Genomic DNA, 18,365 nt, shown 5'->3' on the forward strand with positions numbered 1-18,365 from the left:
ACCATAATTTGCAAATAAATTCTTTGAAAATCAGACAATGTGATTTTATAGATTTTTTTTTTCTCATTATGTCTCTCATAGTTGAGGTATACCTATGATGGAAATGACAGGCCTCTCATGTTTTTAAGTGTGAGCACAATTGGTGGCTGACTAAATACTTTTTTGCCCCACTTTATAATCTTTTCTAAATAGCTTCTTTGTTTGTTTTTGACTATATTACATTGTACATAAAAACTCCTAGGAACTCTTTCTAATTAACAAAGTTACTAATTCAGTTTGTGAATAGCATGGAAACACTTTAATGGAATTCATTGATTTTGGTTTCTGTTTAATTCACACCAAATAATTACCTAGAATCTGCAGAAGACCATGTTTTGTCTAGGCTGTGATAAAATGCCGAATTTGATTTAAGAAAGGGGGCCATGGGTAAACTTATAAAATAAATCACATCATCGTGATAAAAGTGCCTGTGGGATGCCACAGAAATGTTGATAAAGTGCTTGTCATTGTGTATAATAATATTCCTAGTCCTTTTGATGGAAAATATAGATTTTATTAAAGACAGGAGATGAGCATTTATGCAAACTCTTCTTTACTACTGGTCAACAGCAGCAAGTACAGGTATTAAGAGAAAAACAGGTAATATGCAAATTAGGCATACAAACAGCAGCCAATCAGTGAACTGCCTAGTTGATATAAGGAGCATGCACTCAACAAACTTCCTCTTCTTTGTTGTGAGGAATATAAAATAAATAAAAGTCTGAATAAAACAGAATTAATATAATAACATCTTGAAGAATAACATAGAGGAAGTGTCTTCATCTAGGATGGAGTATTCCAGAATAACATCCAAGGAGTTTTGTAAGTTGATCAACGAAGAACATCATAAACTGTGATCATAATTCTCAGTGACACTGAAAGAAATAAACAGAGAAAAAAAATTAAAGGAAATCTGTCATCAGAATCACCCGCACTAAACCTGTTACACAGGCTTGTAGTGCAGGTGATCCTGATTAGAACGCTTCTTACCTCATTAAAAACTGTTCAGCGGTTCGCCAGATATCTTAATTTTTAGTTATATGGTATTCCCAGGTTTGGGGCTCAGTGGGAGGTCCGCAGCATCAGCGTGGACTCGCTTACGTCACTTTAGCGCCGCGCACTCGCCGCGTGCTGTACACCCGGAAATGGCATTCTCCTGCATATCTATGCAGGGGAATGCCGCTTCCGGGTGTACGGCGTGTGGCAGCCGCTCCGCCCGGCTAAAATAACGTAAGCGAGTCCGCGCTGATGCTGCGGACCTCCCACTGAGCCCCAAGCCTGGGAATACCATATAACTGAAAATGAAGATATCTGGCGAACCGCTGCACAGTTTTTAATGAGGTAAGAAGCGTTTTAATCAGGATCACTCGCACTACAAGCCTGTGTAACAGGTTTAGTGCGGGTGATTCTGATGACAGATTTCCTTTAACAGATAGGATAGGGATAATAGAGAGGGATGAATGCTTGTCTCCAGTCTTTAAAGGGGTTATCCAGGAAAAAACTTTTTTTTATATATATCAACTGTCTCCAGAAAGTTAAACAGATTTGCATGCAAAAGAATAAGTTGGCCAGCACTCAGTTTGGAATCAATAGTGCCGGACAACTTATTCTTTGGTTGTATTACACATACGGGGGAGTGGCTACCTCCATGTTGGCTCTTGCACCCCACCCACCTCTATTAGGTGTATATAAGGTGCCTTGGATGTTTCAGATCTTGCAATGCCTGCTGAGCTGTTCACACAGAGGCATATTCATAGTGTAGGGTCCGTCCCAGAATGAGGTCAACTTACTGTGGTGGGACGGTCCAAGCTATTTGGCCGCCAAATTTGCAAGCTAAGTACTTCATAATTTCATATTTTCATTTATTGCATTACAGCTGTATAGCTTTTCATGTTCTATCTATATACTCATGTTTTATCTCTATCTTTGTGCTAGCAGTGTGCTGCTGTATTTTCCTCTTACTGTATATTTAGCCCTGCAGCCTGCACCTATAAGCAAGGTCTATATTATAGTTTGGAATCAATAGTGCTGGCCAACTTATTCTTTGGTTGTATTACACATACGGGGGAGTGGCTACCTCCATGTTGGCTTTTGCACCCCACCCACCTCTTTTAGGTGTATATAAGGTGCCTTGGATGTTTCAGATCTTGCAATGCCTGCTGAGCTGTTCACACAGAGGCATATTCATAGTGTAGGGTCCGTCCCAGAATGAGGTCACCTTACCGTGGTGGGACGGTCCAAGCTATTTGGCCGCCAAATTTGCAAGCTAAGTACCTCATAATTTCATAATTTCATATTTTCATTTATTGCATTACAGCTGTATAGCTTTTCATGTTCTATCTATATACTCATGTTTTATCTATATATTTGTGCTAGCAGTGTGCTGCTGTATTTTACTGTTACTGTATATTTAGCCCAGCAGCCTTCACCTGTAAGCCAGGTCTATATTATAGTTTGGAATCAATAGTGCTGGCCAACTTATTCTTTGGTTGTATTATACATATGGGGGAGTGGCTACCTCCATGTTGGCTCTTGCACCCCACCCACCTCTATTAGGTGTATACAAGGTGCATTGGATGTTTCAGATCTTGCAACGCCTGCTGAGCTGTTCACACAGAGGCATATTCATAGCGTAGGGTCTGTCCCGGAATGAGGTCACCTTACCGTGGTGGGACGGTCCAAGCTATTTGGCCGCCAAATTTGCAAGCTAAGTACCTCATAACTTCATATTTTCATTTATTGCATTACAGCTGTATAGCTTTTCATGTTCTATCTATATACTCATGTTTTATCTATATCTTTGTGCTAGCAGTGTGCTGCTGTATTTTCCTGTTGCTGTATATATATATATATATATATATATATATATATATACATACATACATACACATATAAACTGTTAAATAACAGAAATAAATGAAAGCAATACCATGGAAACATGAGGTTCTGGTCTAAAATAAGAGGTTGTAAAAGTGGATTCTGAGGACCAGTCAGCCGCTTTCATACCATCAGACAAAGGTCCACCTGCTTGACTTAGTTTAGTGGACATGGCTCCTCTAGTGGAGTGAGCACCAAATACAGAAATATCAATACCAGCTAAAGACATGGTTTGGTTTGTTTAACCCATCTAGCCAGTGATAGCCTCCTCAGAAAGATCTAGGATCCTAGTTAAAGGTCCGAGGAGGTCTAGAAATCTATCCTGGATGGTCCTAAAGGTCCTATTAACACCTTTCTTAGGTTTTTTCCATATTTGTTGAGGTATTTGACCGATATAAGGTCTATGTCAGGGGTATTAGTACGTTTATGAGGCAAAGTGGGTCTGGGGCATCAGCCCTCAGTTTGCTCCTGGTGGGTCTATCCAAAGGCTTTCTAAACCAAAGGCTCAAATATTTTGTCACCTGACCTGAGATGCTTAAAGGGGTACTCCGGTGCTAAGACATCTTATCCCCTATCCAAAGGATAGGGGATAAGATGCCTGATCGTGGGGGTCCTGCCACTGGGGACCCCCGTGATCTTGCACGCAGCACCTCGTTAGAATCAATCCCCGGAGCGTGTTCGCTCTGGGTCTGATTACTGTCAATCACTGAGATGTAGCTCCGCCCCCTCAATGTAAGCCTATGGGAGGGGGCGTGACAGCTGCGGGGACTGATTCTAATGGGGTGCTGCGTGCAAGATCACGGGGGTCCCCAACGGCAGGACCCCCATGATCAGGCATCTTATCCCCCATCCTTTGTATAGGGGATAAGATGTCTTAGCGCCAGAGTACCGGCGTACCTTCAATAATGACGTGATCATCAGAGATGACTTTAAAATCAGAGCTGTTCCCATGGTCAGAATATGCAATATCCTCAGAAGAGGAATGCGTAGTTAACTAAACATATGAGTCTGGTTTAACCCTGTGGGAGACTCTATCAGCCTGTTTGATATTGCTCTCCTCACGGGTGGAGGGTAAAGTATGCTCAGAAGCAATAACTTTGGATTCACTCTTGGAAAGAGATTTTAAACCAACCTGGTCCTTCTTGGGTTTCTTTTGAGATTTCACAGGAGGCTTTCCCTGGTCTTTGCCATCCCTCAGCCAATCTGGATGTGGAATCTTCATCAGACCAGAACTGGTCTGTGGGGGTAGATGGGGACGGTTTAGGGCACGTGATATTACTGCCCGACATGGCAAGAGCCACCGACTTAGCAATGAAATCTGGGATGCCAGACATAGCATTACATACTGCAGTATGTACAGATTTTGAGACCAATTGGTCAACCATATTTAGAATTTTCATCAACCAACTCAAATTGTTGAGATTCAATATTCTTAGATGTATCCTCATTAGCCATATATATGGAAATATATATTTAATATTATAATATATATCATAATGTAGATGTTGTAAATATATTAGAGAGGGGAGGGGGGGAAGGCTGTGGGAATAAATAGAAAAAAATCTTAGGTATATTTTTATTAACATATGACACCCAATTGAAAGAATAGGAGAGAGAGCAGTGAGATCAGAATATCATCTGCTGGAGTCAAGCTGACAGGATACACTGGAAACCGCATCTGACAGGACTGAGGTGTCTGACAGGAGAGCCAGCGCCGATGTGAGGAGAAACAGAAGAGCGCGAACACAGGACCCACTGTGTGTGTACTCTAGAAAGACTTTTGAATTTGTCGTGTCTCATCAGAGGAGAGGGCGCTTGATCCCTGTAACTGCAAAGTCCCGGTATGCGTGGGAAAGTCGCAAGACACGGCAACTGAAAAAGGTACACAATACTTTGACGCAGTAGAAATAATATTACAATTAAAATTGGGGAAATATATGTATATATAGAGTCATGGTTGTAAATGTTGGCACCACTGAAATTTTTCAAGAAAATTAAGTATTTCTCATAGAAAAGGATTGCAGTTACATTTTTTGCTATACACATGTTTATTGCATTTGTGTGTATTGGAACTAAACCAAAAAAGGGAGGAAAAAAGCAATTTGGACATAATGTCACATACAACTCCAAAAATGGGCTGGACAAAATGATTGGCACCCTTTCAAAATTGTGGAAAAATAGGATTGCTCCTTTAAACTCATCTGGGGCAAGTAACAGGTGTGGGCAATATAAAAATCACATCTGAAAGCTGATAGAACGGAGAAAAGTTCACTTCGTCTTTGCATTGTGTGTCTGTGTGTGCCACACTAAGCATGGACAACAGAAAGAGAAGAGGACTGTCTGAGGATTTAAGAACCAAAATTGTGGAAAAATATCAACAATCTCAAGGTTACAAGTCCATCTCCAGAGATCTAGATCTGCCTTTGTTCACAGTGCGCAACATTATCAAGAAGTTTGCAACCCATGGCACTGTAGCTAATCTCCCTGGGCGTGGACGGAAGAGAAAAATTGATGAAAAGTGTTAACGCAGGATAGTCCAGATGGTGGATAAGCAGCCCCAAACAAGTTCCAAAGATATTCAAGCTGTCCTGCATCAGTGTCAGCACGAACTCTCCATCGACATTTAAATTAAATGAAATGCTATGGCAGGAGACTCAGGAGGACCCCACTGCTGACACAGAGACATAAAAAAGCATTTTGCCAAAATGAACTTGAGTAAGTCAAAATCCTTCTGGGAAAACATTTTGTGGACAGATGAGACAAAGATAGAGCTTTTTGGTAAAGAACATCATTCTACTGTTTACCGAAAACGGAATGAGGCCTACAAAGAAAAGAACACAGTACCTACAGTGAAATATGGTGGAGGTTCAATGATGTTTTGGGGTTGTTTTGCTGCCTCTGGCACTGGGTGCCTTGAATGTGTGCAAGGCATCATGAAATCTGAGGATTACCAATGGATTTTGGGTCGCACTGTACAGCCCAGTATTATAAAGCTGGGTTTGCGTCTGAGATCTTGGGTCTTCCAGCAGGACAATGACCCCAAACATACGTGAAAAAGCACCCAGAAATGGATGGCAACAAAGCGCTGGAGAGTTCTGAAGTGGCCAGCAAGGAGTCCAGATCTAAATCCCATTTAATACCTGTGGAGAGATCTTAAAATTGCTGTTGGGAAAAGGCGCCCTTCCAATAAGACAGACCTGGAGCAATTTTCAAAGGAAGAGTGGTCCAACATTCTGGCTGAGAGGTGTAAGAAGCTTATTGATGGTTATAGGAAGCGACTGATTTCAGTTATTTTTTCCAAAGGGTGTGCAACCAAATATTAAGTTATGGGTGCCAATAATTTTGTCCAGCCCATTTTTGGAGTTTGGTGTGACATTATGTCCAATTAGCTTTTTTTCCTCCGTTTTTTGATTTAGTTTTTTTGGTTTAGTTCCGATACACACAAAGGGAATAAACATGAGTATAGCAAAACATGTTACTGCAATCCTTTTCTGTGAGAAATACTTCATTTTCTTGAAATATTTCAGGGGTGCCAACAATTACGGCCATGACTGTATAGCTATCTATCTATATGTTTGAATGTAAGGGAAAAAAAGTGTAGACTAAAGAAAGATATTATATATATATATATATATATATATATATATATCTATATCTATATATATCTATAGGGAGTAGAACAGCACACCAAACGAAATTCTGATAATAATTTGGTGCTCGCAGCTTCAGGGGCTGTGGTCAGGACCCCACCATTTGCATACAAAATAGGAATCTCACTGATGGAAGCACACAGATGAAGTGAAAAAATCAAAAGTGGTTTATTCCATAAAAAAGTGTTTTCACAGCAAGCAATGTTTTTAATATACATATATATATATATATATATATATATATATACCGTATATATATATATATATATATATATATATATATATATATATATATATATAGGTCCTTCTCAAAAAATTAGCATATTGTGATAAAGTTCATTATTTTCCATAATGTAATGATAAAAATTAAACTTTCATATATTTTAGATTCATTGCACACCAACTGAAATATTTCAGGTCTTTTATTGTTTTAATACTGATGATTTTGGCATACAGCTCATGAACACCCAAAATGCCTATCTCAAAAAATTTGCATATTTCATCCGACCAATAAAAGAAAAGTATTTTAATACAAAAAAAGTCAACCTTCAAATAATTATGTTCAGTTATGCACGCAATACTTGGTCGGGAATCCTTTTGCAGAAATGACAGCTTCAATGCGGCGTGGCATGAAGGCAATCAGCCTGTGGCACTGCTGAGGTGTGGAGGCCCAGGATGCTTCGATAGCGGCTTTAAGCTCATCCAGAGTGTTGGTTCTTGCGTCTCTCAACGTTCTCTTAACAATATCCCATAGATTCTCTATGGGGTTCAGGTCAGGAGAGTTGGCAGGCCAATTGAGCACAGTAATACCATGGTCAGTAAACCATTTATCAGTGGTTTTGGCACTGTGAGCAGGTGCCAGGTCGTGCTGAACAATGAAATCTTCATCTCCATAAAGCTTTTCAGCAGATGGAAGCATGAAGTGCTCCAAAATCTCCTGATAGCTAGCTGCATTGACCCTGCCCTTGATAAAACACAGTGGACCAACACCAGCAGCTGACATGCACTGGACTGTTGCTCAGTGGTCCAAAGTACTTTTTTTGGATGAAAGCTAATTTGGCATGTCATTCGGAAATCAAGGTGCCAGAGTCTGGAGAAAGACTGGGGAGAAGGAAATGCCAAAATGCCTGAAGTCCATTGTCAAGTACCCACAGTCAGTGATGGTCTGGGGTGCCATGTCAGCTGCTGGTGTTGGTCCACTGTGTTTTATCAAGGGCAGGGTCAATACAGCTAGCTATCAGGAGATTTTGGAGCACTTTATGCTTCCATCTGCTGAAAAGCTTTATTGAGATGAAGATTTCATTTTTCAGCACGACCTGGCACCAAAACCACTGGTAAGTGGTTTACTGACCATGGTATTACTGTGCTCAATTGGCCTGCCAACTCCCCTGACCTGAACCCCATAGAGAATCTGTGGGATATTGTGAAGAGAAAGTTGAGAGACGCAAGACCCAACACTCTGGATGAGCTTAAGGCCGCTATCGAAGCATCCTGGGCCTCCACACCTCAGCAGTGCCACAGGCTGATTGCCTTCATGCCACGCCGCATTGAAGCAGTCATTTCTGCAAAAGGATTCGACCAAGTATTGAGTGCATAACTGAACATAATTATTTGAAGGTTGACTTTTTTTTGTATTAAAAACACTTTTCTTCTATTGGTTGGATGAAATATGCTAATTTTTAGAGATAGGAATTTTGGGTTTTCATGAGCTGTATGCCAAAATCATCAGTATTAAAACAATAAAAGACCTGAAATATTTCAGTTGGTGTGCAATGAATCTAAAATATATGAAAGTTTAATTTTTATCATTACATTATGGAAAATAATAAACTTTATCACAATATGCTAATTTTTTGAGAAGGACCTGTATATATATATATATATATATATATATCTCCAAATGGCGGAGGACAGCACAACCACTAAAGATCTTGAAGCGGTAATCCGGGTGCAATAGGCAAAAAACGTGGTCCCAGTCGCAGACCACATCCATAGATACCAGCAATAAGTCCAGCAGCACTCACGGGATCAAGTAGAAACACAGCAGTGTTTATTAAACCATGTATAATGCAACGTTTCAGTGATATCCACCACCTTTTTCAAGCATGGTATACAAATGTGCAAAACAGACCTTTATATGGTGTCATATTAAGTTAATTACAAAACTCCAATCAATATAATCAAATAAATTTCACACAGTAAAAAAGACATAAACAATACAAAATTCATAATATAGAAAGTGCAGGTAATGACAGTGTGTTAAGAAACAACAATGGTCACCGTATATACAGTAGATCATCGTTGTTATTAAAAATACAAAGTGTAGTTAATAAAGACGCAGCTGAAGCTACGTCTTGCAGTGATTAAAAACAACAACATTGTCATGGGGACAGACCACTCACCTCCTGTATATGGGTGCCATATGACCACATGTGAGACGCCGTAATGGCGGCACCCATATACAGGAGGTGAGTGGTCTGTCCCCATGACAATGTTGTTGTTTTTAATCACTGCAAGACGTAGCTTCAGCTGCGTCTTTATTAACTACACTTTGTATTTTTAATAACAACGATGATCTACTGTATATACGGTGACCATTGTTGTTTCTTAACACACTGTCATTACCTGCACTTTCTATATTATGAATTTTGTATTGTTTATGTCTTTTTTACTGTGTGAAATTTATTTGATTATATTGATTGGAGTTTTGTAATTAACTTAATATGACACCATATAAAGGTCTGTTTTGCACATTTGTATACCATGCTTGAAAAAGGTGGTGGATATCACTGAAACGTTGCATTATACATGGTTTAATAAACACTGCTGTGTTTCTACTTGATCCCGTGAGTGCTGCTGGACTTATTGCTGGTATATATATATATATATATATAGTAAATTTGGGTAGCCGTATTAGTCCAGTGATGCAAATCAAAAAAAACTTGCAGTATCTTGTAATACCTTTTTTACTGGACTAACAGAATTTTGACAATAGATATGGAGAATTCACACTAAGATGGGCCACAAATTGTCCTGCTATAGGAATATAGACTAAATAGATAAGGATGAGAAAAAGGGGGAGGGAGGGGGGAGCAGGTGAGAGACTGATAATTAAGCAGAACAAAGTGAGATGCAAAAGAGAGTCCAGTACAGGATATAAGAAATTTTGATAATGAGATAAGAAGCTCAAATCCACATTGAGTCCCCTGTTTTTCGAGTCAAAAAACAGATTTATTTTGGCTTCAAATGTCTTTCTCTCTGGTGTGTTTTTAAAATTCTCTCTCAGTATCCTGATTGTAAGGTCATGTATGGAGTGGCCTGTTTGGGTAAAATGATATCCAACTGGGGTGCAGTAGTCCTTTTCTTTATGGTGGTTGATGGAATGTCTGTGTAGATTCATCCTTTTGATTATCAGTTTCTTTGTATTCATATATGCATTTCACTCACAGTGATGTAACTGATTTGTTCGTATGCTTATTCTTCTGAAAATGTTATATAAAAACGTATTGAAAAGAGTTTCCGGCTGGTTTCACCAATGTAGCATCCCATTTCACACTTGGTGCATTGTATCATGTAGACCACATTTGGGGATGTGCAGGAGTATAGTCCCCTAATGTTATACGTCTTGTTATTGTGAGAGGCTTCCATCTTGGTGCAGATATGTTGGCAGAGTTTACAGCGAGGTTTGGTGCAGGGTTTGGTCCCATTGTCTGTGTCTGTTCTTTCTGTAGGTAATTTCCGGCTGTCCAGCTTTTGTTTTAAATTGTGTGGTTGTCTGAAGGCCAAGATGGGAGGTTCAGGGAAGATTTCTTTTAGCATCTCATCTTCCGCCAATATCAGCTGCAGGTCTTTGATAATCTTGCGTATTTCTTCAAGGGCCGGATTGTATGTGGCTACCAGTGGTACGCGTGGTGATGGTTGCATCTCTTTGTATTGTAGCAGGTGTTCCTGTGGTGTTTGAAGAGCGAAGTGTATTTTCCTATTGATTGTCCTTGGTTTGTATCCTTTTTGTTTGAATTTCTCAGACAGTGTTTGTAGATGCATGTCTCTGTCATCAGGGTTGGAGCAGATGCGATGTTACCTGGTATCTTGGCTGTATATGTTGCCTTTCTTTGTGTGTGAAGGATGGAAACTGGATTTATATAGATAGCTGGATCGGTCAGATGTTTGTAGTGTGTTCCTGTTTATTGTGACAGTAGTGTCCAGGAAGTTCACACTTTCTGTAGAGAAGTCCATTTTGAGTTTGATAGATGGATTAAATGTGTTAAAGGCATTTACAAGTTTTTCTTTTCCTTCTGTCCAAATGATGAAAATATCATCAATGTAACGGTAGTATCATATATGGTGTAGGGTTCGTGAAGTGTGTCTAGAGATCGTTGTTCAAGGTCAGCCATGAATAGGTTGGCATATTGTGGTGCCATCCTGGTCCCCATTGCAGTTCCCATCATTTGTAGATATATGTCACTGTTGAAACTAAAGTAGTTGTGTGTTAGGATGAATTCTATTAGTTTAGTGATGACTCCAGGGCTGTATTTCCGGTTGTGGGTTTGGGATGAGAGGAACAGGAAGCAGGCATCAATTCTATCTCTGTGTGGGATGTTGCTGTACACAGATTCTACATCCATTGTTACTAATATGGAGTTGGCAGGCAAGTTTGTAATCTGATTGAGTTTGTTAAGAAAGTCAGTGGTGTCCTGTATGAAGCTGCTGGTGTTTTTTTTCAAAGGGCTTTGATAGGTTTTCTACTAAGCCAGAGATTTGTTCTGTTAATGTGTCCATACCTGTTATTATTGGCCTGCCTGGGTTCCCAGTTTTGTGGATTTTTGGAAGCATGTAAAATGTCCCTGTTATGGGATTTGTGTATGTAGTGTCTGACAATTGTCTGTTTCCCTCTTTGATATAATCCTCAGTGTTCATTATCACCACTGCTCCTCCCTTGTCTGCTGGTTTGATTGTTATGGTTTTATTATTCCTTAAGTTTTTGATGGCGTCTGTTTCTAGTTTTGAGAGATTGTAGTTAGTTTTATAATGGTGTTTTTTTAACCAAGGATGCTGTTGTTAATCTGAAACATGCAATGTAGCTGTCCAGTTTGCTATTGCGTCCTGGTGATGGAGTAAAATTGGAATTATTTTTCTTGATATTGTAATCCAGGGAAAATGTATGGCCCATCTTAGTGTGAATTCTCCACATCTATTGTCTTAACCCCTGCATATTTATGAGATGTAACCTGTGTCTTCTGCTTGTGAGCTTAGATTTGCTTTGGACTTGATAAAGGGAGGATACCTGAAAGCTTGTCTCTACAAAATTCTGTTAGTCCAATAAAAAAGGTATTATAAGATACAGCAAAATGTATATATATAATAGCTGAGTACCCAGCGTTGCCCGTTTTTTCCTTCCTAATCCTTGTTGGGGAGGAAAATAAACAAAGGAGGAAGCTTTTGACTTCATATCCCGTCCTCCTATCCCGTCCTCCTATCAAGTCCTCCTATCCCGTCCTCCTATCCCGTCCTTATATCTCGACCTCCTTTCCCCGACCTCCTATCTCGACCTCCTTTCCCGTCCTCCTTTCCCGTCCTCCTTTCCCATCCTCATATCACAACCTCCTATCACGACCTCCTATCCTGTCCTCCTATCTCGACCTCCTATCCTGTCCTCCTATCTCGACCTCCTATCCCGTCCTCCTATCTCGACCTCCTATCTCGACCGCCTATCCCGTCCTCCTATCTCGACCTCCTATCCCGTCCTCCTATCCCATCCTCCTATCCCGTCCTCCTATTGCGTCCTCCTATCGCGTCCTCCTATCGCATCCTCCTATCTCGACATCCTATCTCGTCCTCCTATCTCGTCCTCCTATCCCATCCTCCTATCGCGTCCTCCTATCGCGTCCTCCTATCGCGTCCTCCTATCCCAGTCCTCCTATCCCGGTCCTCCTATCCCGTCCTCCTATCCCGTCCTCCTATCCCGACCTCCTATCCCGTCCTCATATCCCGACCTCCTAACTTGACCTCCTATCCCAACCATCCCGTCCTCCTATCTTGACCTCCTATCTTGACCTCTCATCCCGTCCTCATATTCCGACCTGTAATATGTGACCAGGTATTGAAATATCTCCAACCGTACAGAAGTTATGTGGGAACATACATTTCCCATTGATTTGCATGGGACTTTAAACAAAACCCCCAACCCTAACAAATGGGGGTAGTTAAGGGTTAAATTAACTATCCTATATTTTAAGTGGACATATCAGTAACATGAGACCAAGTATTATCGAAATATCTCCAGCCGTTTGGAAGTTATGCAGTAATGTATATTTCCCATTGACTTGTATAGGACTTTAAACATAAACCCCGCCCCTGGCAAATGGGGGTGAGTAAGGGTTAAATCACCTATCCTATTTTTGTTGTTGACATATAAGTAACATGTGTGCCAAGTTTCATGTTAATATCTTTAGTCGTTTGGACGTGATGCTGGAACATACACACATACATACATACATACATACACACGTTGAGTTTTATATATATATATATTTATAAGGAAAAAGGGATAACATCTATATATGTATAGAAAATGGAACACATAAATATAGGTACATAATGTTGAGAGACAAAATGAATAACATATGGAATTAATAAAATTGTAATATTTAATACAATATCAGAGAAAAAACTAACTAAATGGGAGAATAAAAACAGTATACTTAACTTGAATGCAGAGCAGCAAAGAAGAGTAAGTTTGTTGAGTGCATGCTCCTTATATCAACTAGGCAGTTCACTGATTGGCTGCTGTTTGTATGCCTAATTTGCATATTATCTGTTTTTTTTCCTTAATACCTGTTGTTAAACTTGCTGCTATTGACCAGTAGTAAAGAAGAGTTCGCATAAATTGAATAAGTTGAATGCAGTGGAATTTCATCTACATGATTAACATGTTGTTCATGAATTCGAGTAGAATACAGACATAGCGCACATCTACAATCTTGTATAATGATGAAGGTGAACAAGGTGTAATGGCTCACTTACCTCGCTCTCCCAGTCAGACTGGGAGGCAGCTAGGAGTGAAATGGCCCTAGTGTGGCTAATTACCACCTATATAGGTTTGGGCTGAGGGGGTGGGGAAGAGTGCAGCACATGTTCAAAAAAAAAAAAAAGGGGGAAGATAGAAATCTCAATATGAATTCGAGTAGAATACAGACATAGCGCACATCTACAATCTTGTATAATGATCTGGTTGCTTTTCAGCACAATATCAAAAACTAACAGGTTGTTAGTATACATTTTTGATCAAAAAGTACAAGCCCACTCGCCACGTCAAGGCCACCTATTCACAGTGGGTTCCTAACGTCCCTAGCATAAAATGGCGTAGCGGCGACCACCACCGCCGCGACACAGATGCCCACAAGGGGGGGGGGAGCGACCCACTGGCAGAGCGGCCCCAATGCTTCTCAAACCAGTCTATAGGCCGCACCCGCCTGCAGACACAGCGCCACGGCAGCAACAGACGCCGCCCCGCACCACACCAGTGTGAACAAGGTGTAATGGCTCACTTACCTCGCTCTCCCAGTCAGACTGGGAGGCAGCTAGGAGTGAAATGGCCCTAGTGTGGCTATATAGGTTTGGGCTGAGGGGGTGGGGAAGAGTGCAGCACATGTTCAAAAAAAAAAAAAGGGGGAAGATAGAAATCTCAATATGAATTCGAGTAGAATACAGACATAGCGCACATCTACAATCTTGTATAATGATCTGGTTGCTTCTCAGCACAATATCAAAAACTAACAGGTTGTTAGTATACATATTTGTTCAAAAAGTACAAGCCCACTCGCCACGTCAAGGCCACCTATTCAGAGTGGGTCCCTAACGTCCCTAGCATAAAATGGCGTAGCACCGGGCGGCGACCACCACTGCCGCGACACAGGTGCCCACGGGGGGGGGGGGGGGGGGGAGCGACCCACTGGCAGAGCGGCCCCAATGCCTCTCAAACCAGTCTATAGGCCGCACTCGCCCGCAGACACAGCGCCACGGCAGCAATAGACGCCACCCCGCACCACACCAGTGTGAACAAGGTGTAATGGCTCACTTACCTCGCTCTCCCAGTCAGACTGGGAGGCAGCTAGGAGTGAAATGGCCCTAGTGTGGCTAATTACCACCTATATAGGTTTGGGCTGAGGGGGTGGGGAAGAGTGCAGCACATGTTAAAAAAAAAAAAAAAAGGGGGAAGATAGAAATCTCAATATGAATTCGAGTAGAATACAGACATAGCGCACATCTACAATCTTGTATAATGATCTGGTTGCTTCTCAGCACAATATCAAAAACTAACAGGTTGTTAGTATACATATTTGTTCAAAAAGTACAAGCCCACTCGCCACGTCAAGGCCACCTATTCAGAGTGGGTCCCTAACGTCCCTAGCATAAAATGGCGTAGCACCGGGCGGCGACCACCACTGCCGCGACACAGGTGCCCACGGGGGGGGAGCGACCCACTGGCAGAGCGGCCCCAATGCCTCTCAAACCAGTCTATAGGCCGCACCCGCCCGCAGACACAGTGCCACGGCAGCAATAGACGCCGCCCCGCACCACACCAGTGTGAACAAGGTGTAATGGCTCACTTACCTCGCTCTCCCAGTCAGACTGGGAGGCAGCTAGGAGTGAAATGGCCCTAGTGTGGCTAATTACCACCTATATAGGTTTGGGCTGAGGGGGTGGGGAAGAGTGCAGCACATGTTAAAAAAAAAAAAAAAGGGGGAAGATAGAAATCACAATATGAATTCGAGTAGAATACAGACATAGCGCACATCTACAATCTTGTATAATGATCTGATTGCTTCTCAGCACAATATCAAAAACTAACAGGTTGTTAGTATACATTTTTGATCAAAAAGTACAAGCCCACTCGCCACGTCAAGGCCACCTATTCAGAGTGGGTCCCTAACGTCCCTAGCATAAAATGGCGTAGCACCGGGCGGCGACCACCACCGCCGCGACACAGGTGCCCACGGGGGGGGGGGGGGGGGGAATTAACATGATTAACATGTTGTTCATACATTAATTTACCCTTACATTTTAATTCATGCTTTATGCTCAGGTCAATGTAACATTTCACAGAATAATTTTGAATGTTAATGGGTTATTTAGAAATTTTTACATATAAAAGAGGTGATGTGAGAAACAGTACTTCAAATTATTCCATAGAAACATTAGAATAATTCTTCATTTTACTACAAATAAATGAATCACTTAAATAATGCAGAAAAAACACAGTAAAGTGGTCTCTCAAGTTACAATATTACAAAGTGTACCTGTCATCAGCAAAAACGTTTTATATGATGTAGAAAATAACGATAATAACAATACATTGGCTAAAAAAAAAATGAAAATTATTTTGTCCCTGCAGCTATTGCCTGTGTATTTCTGTGCAGAGACAAATACAGGAAGTGGACAAGCAGGGCTCTGTACACTGAGGACAAGCAGTGCCCTGTACACTGAGGACGAGCAGAGCTCTGTACATTGAGGACAAGCGGGGCTCTGTACACTAAGGACAAGCAGGGCCCTGTACACTGAGGACAAGCAGGGCTCTGTACACTGAGGACAAGCAGGGCTCTGTGCACTGAAGAAAAGCAGGGCTCTGTACACTGAGGACAAGCAGGGCTCTGTGCACTGAGGACAAGCAGGACTCTGTACACTGAGGACAAGGAGGGCTCTGTACACTGAGGACAAGCAGGGCTCTGTACACTGAGGACAAGCAGGGCTGTGTGCACTTAGAACAAGCAGGGTTCTGTGCACTGAAGACAAGCAGGACTCTGTGCACTGAGGACAAGCAGGGCTCTGTGTACTGAGGACAAACAGGGCTCTGTGCAGTGAGGACAAGCAGGGCTCTGTACGCTGAGGACAAGCAGGGCTCTGTGCACTGAGGACAAGCAGGGCTCTGTATGCTGAGGACAAGCAGGGCACTGTGCACTGAGGACAAGCAGGACTCTGTGCACTAAGGGCAAGCAGGACTCTATGCACTGAGGACAAGCAGGGCTTCTGTGCACTGAGGACAAGCAGGACTCTGTACACTGAGGACAAGGAGGGCTCTGTACACTGAGGACAAGCAGGGCTCTGTACACTGAGGACAAGCAGGGCTGTGTGCACTTAGAACAAGCAGGGCTCTGTGCACTGAAGACAAGCAGGACTCTGCACTGAGGACAAGCAGGGCTCTGTGTACTGAGGACAAACAGGGCTCTGTGCACTGAGGACAAGCAGGACTCTGTGCACTGAGGACAAGCAGGACTCTGTGCACTGAGGACAAGCAGGGCTTCTGTGCACTGAGGACAAGCAGGGCTTCTGTGCACTGAGGACAAGCAGGACTCTGTACACTGAGGACAAGGAGGGCTCTGTACACTGAGGACAAGCAGGGCTCTGTACACTGAGGACAAGCAGGGCTTCTGTGCACTGAGGACAAGCAGGGCTTCTGTGCACTGAGGACAAGCAGGACTCTGTACATTGAGGACAAGGAGGGCTCTGTACACTGAGGACAAGCAGGGCTCTGTGCACTGAGGACAAGCAGGATTCTGTGCACTAAGGGCAAGCAGGACTCTATGCACTGAGGACAAGCAGGGCTCTGTGCACTGAGGACAAGCAGGGCTCTGTGCACTGAGGACAAGCAGGGCTTCTGTGCACTAAGGACAAGCAGGGCTCTGTAAACTGAGGACAAGCATGGCTCTATGCACTGAGGACAAGCAGGGCTCTGTGCGCTGAGGCAAGCAAGGCTCTGTGCACTGAGGATGAGCAGGGCTTCTGTACACTGAGGACAAACATGGCTCTGTGCACATAGAACAAGCAGGACTCTGTGCACTGAGGACAAGGAGGGCTCTGTACACTGAGGACAAACATGGCTCTGTGCACTGAGGACAAGCAGGACTCTGTGCACTGAGGACAAGCAGGACTCTGTGCACTGAGGACAAGGAGGGCTCTGTACACTGAGGACAAACATGGCTCTGTGCACATAGGACAAGCAGGGCTCTGTACACCGAGGACAAGCAGGGCTCTGTGCACAGAAGACAAGGAGGGCTTCTGTGCAACAAGGACAAGCAGGGCTCTGTGTACTGAAAACAAACAGGGCTCTGTGCAGTGAGGACAAGCAGAGCTCTGTACACAGAGGACAAGCAGGGCTCTGTGCACTGAGGACAAGCAGGACTCTATGCACTTAGAGCAAGCAGGGCCCTGTGCAGTGAGGACAAGCAGGACTCTGTGCACTGAGGACAAGCAGGGCTCTGTGTACTGAGAACAAACAGGGCTCTGTGCAGTGAGGACAAGCAGGGCTCTGTGCACATAGGACAAACAGGGCTCTGTGCACTGAGGACAAGCAGGGCTCTGTACACTAAGGACAAGCAGGGCTCTGTGCACTGAGGACAAGGAGAGCTTCTGTGCAACAAGGACAAGCAAGGCTCTGTGTACTGAAAACAAACAGGGCTCTGTGCAGTGAGGACAAGCAGGGCTCTGTACACAGAGCACAAGCAGTGCTCTGTGCACTGAGGACAAGCAGGACTCTGCACTTAGAAAAAGCATGGCTCTGTGCAGTGAGGACAAGCAGGACTCTGTGCACTGAGGACAAGCAGGGCTCTGTACACTGAGGACAAGCATGGCTCTGTGCACTGAGGACAAGCATGGCTCTGTGCACTGGGGACAATCAGGGCTCCGTGCACTTAGGACAAGCAGGGCTCCGTGCACTGAGGATAAGCAGGGCTCTGTTCACTGAGGACAAGCAGGGCTCTGTGCACTGAGGACAAGCAGGGCTCTGTGCACTTAGGCAAGCAG

This window comes from Hyla sarda, chromosome 1 (genome assembly GCF_029499605.1).
Source record: "Hyla sarda isolate aHylSar1 chromosome 1, aHylSar1.hap1, whole genome shotgun sequence".
NCBI lineage: Eukaryota > Metazoa > Chordata > Amphibia > Anura > Hylidae > Hyla > Hyla sarda.